Source organism: Asparagus officinalis, unplaced genomic scaffold (genome assembly GCF_001876935.1).
Source record: "Asparagus officinalis unplaced genomic scaffold, Aspof.V1 AsparagusV1_Un384, whole genome shotgun sequence".
Taxonomy (NCBI): Eukaryota; Viridiplantae; Streptophyta; class Magnoliopsida; order Asparagales; family Asparagaceae; genus Asparagus; species Asparagus officinalis.
In genome coordinates, this window is record NW_017972649.1 from 68,050 (window position 1) to 72,115 (window position 4,066).

Genomic DNA, 4,066 nt, shown 5'->3' on the forward strand with positions numbered 1-4,066 from the left:
GGCCACCGAGCCACCTCAGGGTGGCTCGGTTTGGGCCGAGCCACCTTGAGGTGGCTCGGTTTCGGCCGAGCCCCTCCGGGTTTTGCGTCCGTCGTTCGGTTGTTTCGGTCTTTGTATCCGCTTCGTCCGTGATTCGGTTATGCGGTTGATTGGTCTGAAATCGATTCGTTGACTTGATTCCTGATTTGGAAGTCTGGATCCCGATTAGGCAGTAAATCGGCTTTGGTGTCTGAGTTCGAATCCGTTATATGGTTGGATGACTCGTTGACTCTCTGGACCGTTGATTTGATTCCGCACGCGAGTGGATTCATTCCGTCGTTCACGTGCGGTTCGTCAGCTTCGTAGCCTTGTTAATCCGCTTCGTTGCGTGTCACTTGGCTTCGGTGTTGTGGACTGACGTTCGTGCTTAGATACGTCGCCTGATGGTTCATTAGTTCGTGTTGAACCGTGTCAAGGGACCTATAAGCAATTTTATATGCCTACAACAAGCAACTTGTTCGAGCCTCTGCCTTAGTCGTCGTCCTACAACGCTTCTTAGACTCGGCCTCCGCCTGTAGATGAACCATCTCCCTTTGAAGGTCCTCGGTGGTCCCCACCTTCTTAGAGAATTGGATTCGAAAGCTCATGAGGAGCTCTTCCTTCTTATCCAAACTCTAACGCCAAATGCCTTCTTTATGAATCAATTCGGCCTCTAAGACAGCGAGACTCTTCTCTGCCTCTTCTTTAGTCAACTTCTCCTTCGCCAGCCCTCCTTGGCATTCCAGGGAACACTCAAGTTGATTGAACATAGTATGCCCCCAGAGAAGTCCCTCGAGCTAAACAAGCTTAAAGAGCTTGGTGTATGCCAACACTTGGCATGTCCTCCAAAATCCTCCCGTTAGCACCTTTCTCTATCTGGTCTGATGGAGTTTTTGCTCTCCCCTCAACGCCGTCGTCCACCCCAATTGGCTCTTTGTCAGGTCGACGAGACGCCTCAAGAATAGTACTAGGGCCAACAACATCCTCTTCAACCGCTAAGGCCATTGTCTCCCTTCCAGGAGAAGACCCGTCTATCCACCCCACATTTTCCAAGCGGTTAAGCTGAGTTATCAGCGGACCCATTGGTTAGGACCTTACAACCAGTCCTATTGGGTGCCGCCTCTCAATCCTTAGGGCATTAAGACAGACACCTCCTCAGCACTAAAAGCCCCCCTCGACTTCTTATAGGGCCTAGCAGTGGAGCTCGTCTCCTTGATCCCTATATTCTGCTTGCGGTTTTTTGTTAACAGAGGAACATGGCTCGTCCTTGCCTGGAAGCCAGTGGAAGATAAAATCATGGATATGTCCACCATTTGGAGAGACATGTCATCAAACAGAGCATCGCTCTCTTATGGCCCGGCATAAGAACAGACCTTTTCCAGATCCATCATCTCAGAATCACCGAGGATGACCGGCCTCAAAGCATCTTCATTCACCTTCTGCTAGCCCGAGCAGGCGAAGACACTATCGCCGCTATAGACCCACACAAATTACCTCCTCCAGTCCTCATCCAACTCTAAAAAATCGGAAACAAGGTGGAAATCACCATGATAGTGGAAAGAGTAAAGCAACTCCTTCTCAGTCGACCCCATCCTGATCAAATGCCCAAGTAATCTCAAGCTTGGTTGGACTCCAACACGGTGGTAAATGATAATGAAAGCCACCAGAACCCCCACTGCGTTCGGATAGAACTAGGAAGGGGAGACTCCTAGAGCGGCGTGCACCTCCTTAATGAAAGGGTGTAAGGGCAGCCGTAAACCATGTTCCAAGTGGGCTAAGTATAACAGTACTCGACCTTCACCATAGCAATACACTGGCTCTCTCATCTCTGGCGCCGCTAATGTGAGAGTCCGAGGGATATTGTATTGATCATACAACCCCACCAGATTGTCTATATGAACCTTTGAACGAATAAGTAGAAGAATAGCGAGACTGTAATGACCATGAATTTTCGATACTAGTTAAAATAATTTTTTTGATTATTTTAAAATATTAAAATATTATTTTTAAAAGAGTATTTGTATTTTTTTTGATATTAAATTAGTATTTTAAATTATTATGATATTGATGATTATAAATTAACTTGTTGCAGTGATAACTTTTAAATTAATATATGTTTTATTATTGTTATTGTTATTATCACTATAGTTATTAATTATAATAATTGTTTCCTAGTTATTCCTAATTTTTTCCTAATTATTTCTTTTAATTGTTAATTATATCCCTTAACCCTAACCCTAAACCTATATATACCCTCTCTCTCTCACGTTACCCAAGCCGCACCCCCCCTCTTTCTCTCTCTTTCCCCTCCTCTCTTTTTTCACACCTACCACACGCCAGCCATTCCCTACCTCTCGTTCTCTCTCTCCCTCATCACCATGACCACCACACTTACCTCCGAACCGCCCAGCTCGAGCCAAAACCCCTACGCCTCAGCCTCCACTCCCCGCTCGAACACGCTCCCAGCCCCGCCTCTCCCCTCAGCCTGGTACTGCTGCACCTGCCCTTCACCGCTGCCCATCTCCTCTTTCCAACACCCCGACCAACCACCTCACCGCCCTCCTTACTCCATCCTCTACCTCCTGAACATCCGCCCCTCCTCTCACGCCCTCAGTAGCCCCACACCCGCCATCACCACCCACCGACAGCTCCTCTACCACTCACCCAACTCCTCCGACCTCCAACCCCTCCTCACCGCTAGTCTCTGCCAGCTCCAGATCCGACGACTTCCACCGCCGCCTCCTGCTCCCTCTCTTTGCCATCTGGTGCAACACACGCTTCATCCCCTTACCGTAGCTTTCCCTCAGCCAAACCGCTTCTCAGCCATGCTATCCATCCTCTGCATCACCCCCTGCAGCCCTCGTCACCGAGCTCCTCCCTAAGCTTCGCCGCCGCTGCCTTCACCCCCGCTCAAACCCACCAAACAGCCCCCGCCGGCGTCACAGTCTAGATCCACCGTAGTCGTTGCTTTAGACCCGTCGTACCGCATCCACAGCGACGCCATCGTAGCCTCGTCTACACGCCCTTAGCCTCGTAGGCAAGATCCCTCTTGCTCAAATCTAAAATTTAGATCCGTTATGAATTATCTGCATATTTTAGAGTGTAATATGATTATTTGCATGGGTTTGTTGATGAATAATATTAAATACTAATAATAAATAATATACCATAAGAAAAGAAATTATTTTGATAAAATAATCATTTTAGAATAATTATAATGAATTTATTTAGAAAAGAAAATTATTTATGAATAATTATTATGAGGAATAAATAATTTATCTTGAAAAAGGATTTATTTTGAAAAAGAAATTATTTGATCTGCTCACTGCTGCTGTACACACACACACACACGTACTGTCCATAGTCTCCGTACATGTTTTACGATCTTTATTTTAATTTCTTGACATGCTATGATATTGTTGCACATGATTAGTTATATTTATTTACTATTTTCCTTATTGTGATTGAGAACCATTAGTAGTTAAATACTTAGTGGCTTTGCGCGTCATGAACAAGACTTAGTGACATGTGTGTGTATTGAATAAGCTTAGGAGGTGGACCAGAGATCTATTGTAGGTCATGTTGGTTGATTTAGAAAATAAACCAGAAGTGTTGGGATGGGAAAGTCTTGATTCATGTAATCGGATATGGTTGTTGATGTATCTTCCAAGCTCGCACCAGTGTCTTGTTTCGGCCTGGGGTTAGTCTGTTGGGCCAATGAATTGTTTCTTCAAGTGGTCAGTAACTTGTTTCATCACCCGAGTTTTGCTTGAGTTCGGACAGGGCCAAAATCAGATTACATGTAGTCCTCTCTCAGCTTGTTTCGCGGGTTTGGATACACGTAGGGGATTTGTGAACAATCAGTTATCCAATGGTATAAGGGTTGACTCTGTGTGAGATGTGGACCATTGACCTATTATATGATGTCTAGTTACATGATCTCGTTACTTGGATGATTATTTTCATTGTTATACTCTAGTAGTGGTTTGCATCTAGAGTGTTAGAATTCCAGTTGTATGTTTCTATTATTATTACTCTCATTGCATTG